The sequence below is a fragment of the Arachis stenosperma genome, chromosome 4 (genome assembly GCF_014773155.1).
Source record: "Arachis stenosperma cultivar V10309 chromosome 4, arast.V10309.gnm1.PFL2, whole genome shotgun sequence".
NCBI classification, from domain to species: Eukaryota; Viridiplantae; Streptophyta; class Magnoliopsida; order Fabales; family Fabaceae; genus Arachis; species Arachis stenosperma.
In genome coordinates, this window is record NC_080380.1 from 61486689 (window position 1) to 61496951 (window position 10263).

The window sequence follows — 10263 nt, forward strand, 5'->3', positions numbered from 1 at the left end:
CATGGTACCTATAGTACAGGGTATTAAGAATTTACCAGGATCTTGTCTCTTTTGAGGTAAATTTTTCTGAATCCATGTATCTAGTTCACTAATGAGCAAGGGAGGTTCACCTTCCCAAGTCTCATTACCAAACAACTTGGCATTCAGCTTCATGATAGCTCCTAGATATTGAGCAACTTGCTCTCCAGTAACATCTTCATCCTCTTCTGAGGAAGAATAGTCTTTAGAGCTCATGAATGGCAGAAGGAGATTTAGTGGAATCTCTGTGGCCTCTATATGAGCCTCAGATTCCTTTAGGTCCTCAATAGGGAACTCCTTCTTGTTTGAGAGACGTCCCAGGAGGTCTTCCTCACTAGGATTTTCGTCCTTCTCCTCCCTTGTGCATTCGTCCATATTGATTACATCAATGGCCTTGCACTCTCCTTTTGGATTCTCTTCTGTATTGCTTGGGAGAATACTGGGAGGAGTTTCAAAGACTTTCTTACTCAGCTGGCCCACTTGTGCCTCCAAATTTCTAATGGAGGACCTTGTTTCACTCATGAAACTTAAAGTGGCTTTTGACAGATCAGAAACTAAATTTGCTAAATTAGAAGGGCTTTGTTCAGAATTCTCTGTCTGTTGCTAAGAAGATGATGGAAAAGGCTTGCTATTACTGATCCTATTTCTTCCACCATTGTTAAAGCCTTGTTGAGGCTTTTGTTGATCCTTCCAAGAAAAATTTGGATGATTTCTCCATGATGAGTTATAGATGTTTCCATAAGGTTCACCCATGTAATTAACCTCTGCCATTGCAGGGTTCTCAGGATCATAAGCTTCTTCAGAAGCTACCTCTTTAGTACTGTTGGATGCATTTTGCCATCCATTCAGACTTTGAGAGATCATGTTGACTTGCTGAGTCAACACTTTGTTCTGAGCCAATATGGCATTCAGAGTATCAATTTCAAGAACTCCCTTCCTTTGAGGCGTCCCACTATTCACGGAATTCCTCTCAGAAGTGTACATGAATTGGTTATTTGCAACCATGTCAATAAGTTCTTGAGCCTCTTCATGCGTTTTCTTTAGGTGAATAGATCCACCTGCAGAATGGTCCAATGACATCTTGGAAAATTCAGATAGACCATAATAGAATATATCTAATATGGTCCATTCTGAAAACATGTCAGAAGGACACTTTTTGGTCATCTGCTTGTATCTTTCCCAAGCTTCATAGAGGTATTCACCATCTTTTTGCTTGAAGGTCTGAACATCCACTCTAAGCTTGCTCAGCTTTTGAGGAGGAAAGAATTTATCCAAGAAGGTTGTGACCAGCTTATCCCAGGAGTCTAGGCTATCTTTAGGTTGTGAGTCCAACCATGTTCTAGCTCTGTCTCTTACAGCAAAAAGGAAAAGCATGAGCCTGTAGACTTCAGGATCTACTCCATTCGTCTTAACAGTCTCACAAATCTACAAGAACTCAGTTAAAAACTGGTAAGGATCTTAAGATGGAAGTCCATGAAACTTGCAGTTCTGTTGCATTAGAGCAACTAGTTGAGGCTTAAGCTCAAAATTGTTGGCTCCAATGGCAGGAATGGAGATGCTTCTTCCATCAAATTTGGACGTTGGTTTTGTGAAGTCACCAAGCATCCTCCTTGCATTATTGTTGTTGGGTTCGGCTGCCATCTCCTTTTCTTGTTCAAAAATTTCAGAAAGGTTGTCTCTGAATTGTTGTAATTTAGCTTCTCTTAATTTTCTCTTCAGAGTCCTTTCAGGTTCAGGATCAGCTTCAACAAGAATGCATTTTTCCTTGTTCCTGCTCATATAGGGAAGAAGAGAACAAGAAAAGAAAGAGGAATCCTCTATGTCACAGTATAGAGATTCCTTTATGTTAGTAGAAGGAGAAAGGGAATAGGAGTGAAGAAGAATGGGTAAGGATAGAGGTAGTGATTTGAGATGAAGAGAGGTGAAGAGAAGTCTTAGTAAATAAATAAATAAATAGAAGAAGGGGAGATAGAGAATTTCGAAAATAATTTTGAAAAAATGGTTAGTGATTTTCGAAAATTAAAGATAAGATATGATTAAAATTAAAATTTAGACCAATTAAAAAGAATTTTTGAAAAAGAGAGAGGTATTTTCGAAAATTAGAAAGGGATAGATAGTTAGTTGGTTTTGAAAAAGATAAGAAACAAAAAGTCAAATAGTTAGTTTAAAAAGATATTAAAATCAAATTTGAAAATATAAGAAGATAAGATAAGATAGGATATTTTGAAATCAAAATTTGAAAAAGATAAAATTTTGAAAAAGATATGATAAAAAGATAAGATAAAAAGATAAGATAGATAAGATATGGTTGAAAAAGATTTAAAATTAAAATTAAAATTAATTACTTAACTAACAAGAAACTTAAAAAGATAAGATTCTAGATTTTAAAGATTGAACCTTTCTTAACAAGAAAGTAACAAACTTCAAATTTTTGAATCAATCACGTTACTTGTTAGCATAATTTCGAAAAATTGATATAAAGATAAGAAAAAGATTTTTTTTTTGGAATTTTTCGAAAATAGAAAAAAAAATGAAAAAGATGTGATTTTTTGAAAAATATTTTAGAAAGATAAGATTTTTAAAATTAAAATTTTGACTTGTAAGAAACAACTAATTTTAAAAATTTTTGACCAAGTCAACCCAAAATTTCAAAAATTTGGAGAGAAAAAAGGGAAATATATTTTTTTTATTTTTGAATTTTTAATGATGAAAGAGAAAAACATAAAAATGACCCAAAACATGAAAATTTTGGATCAAAACACTTAATGCATGCAAGAACAATATGAATGTCAAGATGAACACCAAGAACACTTTGAAGATCATGATGAACATCAAGAACATAATTTTGAAAAAAAATTTTTGATGCAAAGAAAACATGCAAGACACCAAACTTAGAAATCTTTAATGCATGGACTCTAACAAACGAAAAATGCATATGAAAACAACAAACAACACAAAACAAGAAAACATCAAGATCAAATAAGAAGACTTGTCAAGAACAACTTGAAGATCATGAAGAACACCATGAATGCATGAATTTTTGAAAAATGCAAGAAAAATTTTTAAAGCATGCAATTGACACCAAACTTAAAAGTTGACTCAAGACTCAAACAAGAAACACAAAATATTTTTTATTTTTATGATTTTATGATTTTTTTGTATTTTTATTATATTTTTTTCGAAAATGTTCTTAAAAAAACGAAAATAAAGAAAAATTTTGAAAAATTTTTGAAAACTTTTTGAAAAGAAAATTACCTAATCTGAGCAACAAGATGAACCGTCAGCTGTCCATACTCGAACAATCCCCGGCAACGGCGCCAAAAACTTGGTGGACGAAATTGTGATTCATTCTTTTCCAACTCGAAACAATCCCCGGCAACGGCGCCAAAAACTTGGTGGACGAAATTGTAATCCTCAAAGTTGGTCTCTTTGTACTTGTATGAAATTTAAATATTGGCTCTATCAGAAATACCCCAAAGAGATCATGGTATGATGAATTGGGATCTTAATAATCCCTGGTAATGGCACGTGTGATCATAACTCCGTTCAACTTAATCAGCAAGTGTACTGGGTCATCCAAGTAATACCTTACGTGAGTAAGGGTCGATCCCACAGAGATTGTTGGTATGAAGCAAGCTATGGTCACCTTGTAAATCTCAGTTAGGCAGATTAAATGGTTTATGATAATTTCGAAAATAAATAATAAACAGAAAATAAAATAGTAAATAGTTACTCATATAATTCCATGGTGGGAATTTCAGATAGGCATACGGAGATGCTGTGCTCCTCTCGAATCTCTACTTTCTTATTACATTCATCCAATCCTTCTTACTCCTTTTCATGGCAAGCTGTATGTAGGGCATCACCGTTGTCAATGGCTACATCCCATCCTCTCAGTGAAAATGGTCCTATGCTCTGTCACAGCACGGCTAATCATCTGTCGGTTCTCAATCAGGTTGGAGTAGAATCCCTTGATTCTTTTGCGTCTGTCACTAACGCGCAGCCTTCAGGAGTTTGAAGCTCGTCACAGTCATTCAATCCCTGAATCCTACTCGGAATACCACAGACAAGGTTAGACTTTCCGGATTCCCAGAATCCTACTCGGAATACCACAGACAAGGTTAGACTTTCCGGATTCCCATGAATGCCGCCGTCTATCTAGCTTATACCACGAAAATTCTGTTGGGAAATCTAAGAGATATGCGCCGGCCTAAGGTAGAACGGAAGTGGTTGTTAGTCACGCGCGTTCATAGGTGAGAATGATGATGAGTGTCACAGATCATCACATTCATCAAGTTGAAGTGCAACGTATATCTTGGAATAAGAATAAAAGAGAATTGAATAGAAAATAATAGTAATTGTATTGAAACTTGAGGTACAGCAGAGCTCCACACCCTTAATCTATGGTGTGTAGAAACTCCACCGTTGAAAATACATAAGTGAAAGGTTCAGGCATGGCCGAATGGCCAGCCCCCAAAACGTGATCAATGGCCTCCTAAGATGAAGAATAAAACAAAACTGAGACCAAAGATGAAACGTGGTCAAAAGACACTGAATACAATAGTAAAATATTCTATTTATACTAAACTAGCTACTAGGGTTTACATGAGTAAGTAATTGATGCATAAATTCACTTCCGGGGCCCACTTGGTGTATGCTTGGGCTGATCTTGAATGTTACACGAGCTGAGGCTTATCTTGGAGTTGAACGCCAAGTTGTAACGTGTTTTGGGCGTTCAACTCTGGTTCGTGACGTGTTTCTGGCGTTTGACTCCAGAATGCAGCATGGAACTGGCGTTGAGCGCCAGTTTACGTCATCAATTCCCGAATAAAGTATGAACTATTATATATTGCTGGAAAGCTCTGGATGTCTACTTTCCAACGCCTTTGAGAGCGCGCCATTTAGAGTTCTGTAGCTCCATAAAATCCATTTTGAGTGAAGAGAGGTCAGATTCCAACAGCATCAGCAGTCCTTTTGTCAGCCTTTTTCAGAGTTTTGCTCAAGTCCCTTAATTTCAGCCAGAAATTACCTGAAATTACAGAAAAACACACAAACTCATAGTAAAGTCCAGAAATATGAATTTAACATAAAAACTAATGAAAACATCCCTAAAAGTAGATTGAACTTACTAAAAACTACCTAAAAACAATGCCAAAAAGCGTTTAAATTATCCGCTCATCAGTCGGCAATCTCCGTGGGATCGACCCTTACTCACGTAAGGTATTACTTGGACGACCCAGTGCACTTGCTGGTTATGTGTGCAGAGTTGCAAAAGTATGATTGCAATTCCGCGCACCAAGTTTTTTGGCGCCGTTGCCTGGGATTGTTCGAGTTTGGACAACTGACGGTTCATCCTGTTACTTAGATTAGGAAAATTTTTATCTTTTTTTGGTTTAGGGTCACTAGAGTTGCATCTTCTATTTTTTTTTCTTTTTAAAAATATTTCAAAAATCTTATTTTTCATTATTAAATTTGGATTTTTCTGTGAGTTTAGTTCATGTTTTATGTTTGGTGTGATTTGCATGTTTTTTGTTTTCCTTCATATTTTTAATTATATGTTCTTAGTTCTTTCTTGATCTTCAAATTGTTCTTGTTTGGTATCTTTTGTTGCTTGTTATCTTATACATTTTTGAATTATCAGTGTCCAAAGTATAAAAATTTTTAAGTTTGGTGTCTTCTGTGTTTTTATTTTCTTAAAAATTTTCAAAATTTATTCTTGGTGTTTGATGAGCGGATAATTTGTATACTTTTTGGCATTGTTTTTAGTATGTTTTTGGTAGTTTTAGTTGAGTTCTTAGTATATTTTTATTAGTTTTTAGTTAAAATTCACTTTTCTGGGCTTTACTATGAGTTTGTGTGTTTTTCTGTGATTTCAGGTATTTTCTGGCTGAAATTGAGGGACCTGAGCAAAAATCTGATTCAGAGACTGAAAAGGACTGCAGATGCTGTTGGATTCTGACCTCCCTGCATTCGAAGTGGATTTTCTAGAGCTACAGAAGCCCAATTGGCGCGCTCTCAACGGCGTTGGAAAGTAGACATCCTGGGCTTTCCAGCAATATATGATAGTCCATACTTTGCCCAAGATTTGATGGCCCAAACCGGCGTTCAAAGTCACCTACAGAAATTCCAGCGTTAAACGCCGGAACTGGCACCTAAATGGGAGTTAAACGCCCAAACTGGCATAAAAGCTGGCGTTTAACTCCAAGACAAAGTCTCTACACGAAAATGCTTCATTGCTCAGCCCAAGCACACACCAAGTGGGCCCGGAAGTGGATTTTTATGTCATTTACTCATCTTTGTACACCTTAGGCTACTAGTTTTCTATAAGTAGGACCTTTTACTATTGTATTTTGATCGAATCTTGGTAGCTATCTTCTAATTTTTATGCTATCTTAGATCATTTGGGAGGCTGGCCTCACGGCCATGCCTAGACCTTGTTCTTATGTATTTTCAACGGTGGAGTTTCTACACACCATAGATTAAGGTGTGGAGCTCTGCTGTACCTCGAGTATTAATGCAACTACTATTGTTCTTCTATTCAATTCCGCTTGTTCTTTGTCCAAGATATCACTTGTTCTTCAACTTGATGAATGTGATGATCCGTGACACTCATCATCATTCTCACCTATGAACAAGGTGACTGACAACCATTCTTGTTCTACAAGCATACGAGGCTTAGTGAATATCTCTTGGATTACTGATACACGATGCATGGTTGATCGCCTGACAACCGAGTGCTCGCCTGACAAACGAGCCAGCCATTCCGTGAGATCAGAGTCTTCGTGGTTAGGCAAGAACTGATGGCGGCATTCAAGAGAATCCGGAAGGTCTAACCTTGTCTGTGGTATTCTGAGTAGGATTCAATGATTGAATGACTGTGACGTGCTTCAAACTCCGAAAGGCGGGGCGTTAGTGACAGACGCAAAAGAATCACTGGATTCTATTCCGGCCGGACCGAGAACCGACAGATGATTAGCCTATGCTGTGACAGAGCATCAGGAACGTATTTTCACTGAGAGGATGGAGGTAGCCACTGACAATGGTGAAACCCTACACGAGCTTGCCATGGAAAGGAGTAGGAAGGATTGGATGAAGACAGTAGGAAAGCAGAGAGACGGAAGGGAATGCATCTTCATACACTTGTCTGAAGCTCTCACACCAATGATATACATAAGTATCTCTATCTTTCTTTATGCTTTATTCATCATCTATACCCATTTGAGTCTGCCTGACTGAGATTTACAAGGTGACCATAGCTTGCTTCATACCACCAATCTCCGTGGGATCGACCCTTACTCGCGTAAGGTTTATTACTTGGACGACCCAGTGCACTTGCTGGTTAGTTGTGCGAAGTTGTGTTTATGCCATGGTATTGAGCACCAAGTCTTTGGAGCCATTACTAGGGATTGTTTATGTTTTGAAAAGTATTGATCACAATTTCGTGCACCAAGTTTTTGGCGCCGTTGCCGGGGATTGTTCTTGTGTATGGACAACTGACGGTTCATCTTGTTGCTTAGATTAGGCATTTATTTTTTTTTTTCGAAATTCTTGAAGATGGATTCTAGAGTTTCATGATGATTTGTTGAAATCTGGCTGGCTGAGAAGCCATGTCTAATTTCATTGGACCGAGGTTTCAACTTATCATCACAAGAGCTTGATCTTCATCAATCTTGCTTCTTGGAGCAATGATTTGCTAAGGCTTGGCTGGCCTTTGGCCATGTCTAGTGTTTTGGACCAAAGTTTTCTTTGAAAGCTTGGCTGGCTGTGAAGCCATGTCTAATTCCTGGACCGGAGTCTTAGACTAGCATTGCACTGATTCCTGGAATTCTCATTAAGAATTTTGATGTTTCCACTTAATTTTCGAAAAATACAAAAAAATTTTAAAATTATAAAATCCAAAAATATTTCTTGCTTGAGTCTAGTGTCTCATTTTAAGTTTGGTGACAATTGCATGGTTTTGTTCTTCTTGCATTTTTCGAATTCATGCATGTGTTTTCATTAATCTTCAAGTTGTTCTTGATGATTTCCATGTTTTGATCCTTAAATTCTAATTGACTTGAGTGTCTTGTTGTTTATCATGTGCATTTGGATAGTGTCAGTAGTATACAAACTGCTAAGTTTGGTGTTTTGCATGCATTGTTATTTGATTTTAGTTACATTTTGATTATTCCTTATTATTAAAAATCCAAAAATATTTTCAATTTGTGTCTTTTCAAGTCAATAATACAGAGAATTGAAGATTCAGAACATACTGCAGAGGAATTATACAGAAAAAGCTGGGCATTCAAAAATGCCCAGTGAAGAAGACAGACTGGCATTTAAACGCTAGCCAGGGTACCTGGTTGGGCGTTTAACGCCCAAAAAGGGTGCATTTTGGGCGTTAAACGCCAGAATGTGCACCATTCTGGGCGTTTAACGCCAGGATGGCTAAAGGGGGAAGATTTTGTTTTCAAATCAATTTTTTTTAAAGTTTTTCAAAATCAAATCTTTTTCAAATCAAATCTTTTCAATCAAATGTTTTCAAAATCAATTTCTTTCCTTTTTCAAAGATACTTACTAGCAATTAATGATTTGATTGAACATTTTTTGCCTTTTCTGTTGAGAAAGGTTTTATGTCTAAATCATATCTTTTCTTGTTAGGTAAGTCATTAATTTTTTTTATCAAATCTTTTTCAAATTGTTTTCAAATCATATCTTCTCAAATTGTTTTCAAATCATATCTTTTAAAATTGTTTTCAAATCATATCTTTTCAATCACATCTATTTCAAAATAAGTTTTCAATCAAATCTTTTTAATGTCTAATTTCAAAATCTTTTTTTCAAAAATCACTTGATTTCTTTTCCACTTTGAGTTTTCGAAAATTATCAATCAACTTTTTCAAAATGTTTTTGACATCTTTTTAATTAATTTTCGAAAATTCTTCTTCCCCTCTTCTCACATCCTTCTATTTATGGAGTATCATTCCTTCTTAGTGCACAATTCGAACTCTATCTGATCAAGTTCGAATTCTCCCACCTCTTTCTTCTATTTTTTCTTTTCCTCTGACACCTCAAGGAATCTCTATACTGTGACATAGAGGATTCCATATTTTCTTGTTCTCTTCTCTTTCATATGAGCAGGAGCAGAGACAAAGGCATTCTTGTTGAAGCTGATCCTGAACCCGAGAGGACCTTGAAGAGAAAGCTAAGAGGAGTCAAAGCACAACTCTCTTTAGAGGACCTGACCGAATTCTTCAAAGAAGAAGAAGACATGGCAGCCGAAAACAACAACAATGCAAACACTGCAAGGAAGGTGCTGGGTGACTTTACTGCACCTACTCCTGATTTTTATGGGAGAAGCATCTCTATCCCTGCCATTGGAGCAAACAACTTTGAGCTTAAGCCTCAATTAGTTTCTCTAATGCAACAGAATTGCAAGTTCCATGGACTTCCAATGGAAGATCCTCATCAGTTCTTAGCTGAATTCTTGCAAATCTGTGACACAGTCAAGACCAATGGGGTTGACCCTGAGGTCTATAGACTGATGCTATTCCCTTTTGCTGTAAGAGACAGAGCTAGGATATGGTTGGACTCTCAACCTAAAGAAAACCTGGACTCTTGGGAAAAGCTAGTCAATGCCTTCTTGGCAAAGTTCTTTCCACCTCAAAGATGGAGTAAGCTTAGAGTGGAAGTCCAAACCTTCAGACAGAAGGATGGAGAATCCCTCTATGAAGCTTGGGAAAGATACAAACAATTAATCAGAAAATGTCCTTCTGACATGCTTTCTGAATGGAGCATCATAGGTATTTTCTATGATGGTCTCTCTGAACTGTCCAAGATGTCCTTGGATAGCTCTGCTGGAGGATCTCTTCATCTGAAGAAGACGCCTACAGAGGCTCAAGAGCTAATTGAAATGGTTGCAAATAACCAATTCATGTACACTTCTGAAAGGAATCCTGTGAATAATGGGACAAGTCAGAAGAAAGGAGTTCTTGAGATTGATACTCTGAATGCCATTTTGGCTCAGAATAAAATATTGACTCAACAAGTCAACTTGATTTCTCAAAGTCTGTCTGGAATGCAAAATGCACCAAGCAGTACTAAGGATGCTTCATCTGAGGAAGAAGCTTATGATCCTGAGAACCCTTCAATGGAAGAGGTGAATTACCTAGGAGAACCCTATGGAAACACCTATAATTCTTCATGGAGAAATCACCCAAATCTCTCATGGAAGAATCAAGAGAGACCTCAACAAGGTTTCAATAA

The 10263-nt window shown here is 36.9% G+C and overlaps 2 non-coding genes across 2 annotated transcripts; one reads left to right on the forward strand and one right to left on the reverse strand.

Annotated features, from left to right (window-relative positions):
- The first annotated feature begins 1156 nt into the window (after nt 1-1156).
- Nucleotides 1157-1260, forward strand: LOC130978279 (small nucleolar RNA R71). The gene has a single exon (XR_009085932.1). It is a non-coding gene; the product is annotated as a small nucleolar RNA R71 (small nucleolar RNA).
- Nucleotides 1261-9673: 8413 nt separating this feature from the next.
- LOC130978661 (small nucleolar RNA R71) lies at nt 9674-9781 on the reverse strand. Its single transcript, XR_009086281.1, has one exon. It is a non-coding gene; the product is annotated as a small nucleolar RNA R71 (small nucleolar RNA).
- Nucleotides 9782-10263: the final 482 nt, after the last annotated feature.